The sequence below is a fragment of the Morone saxatilis genome, unplaced genomic scaffold (assembly GCF_004916995.1).
Source record: "Morone saxatilis isolate NCDOM2014 unplaced genomic scaffold, NCSU_SB_2.0 Contig17, whole genome shotgun sequence".
Lineage (NCBI taxonomy): Eukaryota > Metazoa > Chordata > Actinopteri > Moronidae > Morone > Morone saxatilis.
In genome coordinates this window covers 26,179-26,400 of record NW_023339729.1, presented here as the reverse complement: position 1 = coordinate 26,400, position 222 = coordinate 26,179, and positions in this window count along the sequence as shown.

The following is a 222-nucleotide window of genomic DNA, read 5'->3' as shown; positions in this document are numbered from 1 at the left end:
TATTATTATTATTATAATAACTTAAATGCCTAAGCAGTCAGTGATCTGTTAGACATGGGAACCCAAGTAAGCATGACTGACATGAGGAAAAACAAGTACCTACCTGACATCACTGTTAGGCCACTTAACAAAATTATTGATGATGAAGAAGAGTAAGAAATCTATTCTGTGAAGGGCTGGGTTGCCCTTACAGTCAACTTGATGGTAAATGGACCTGTACTT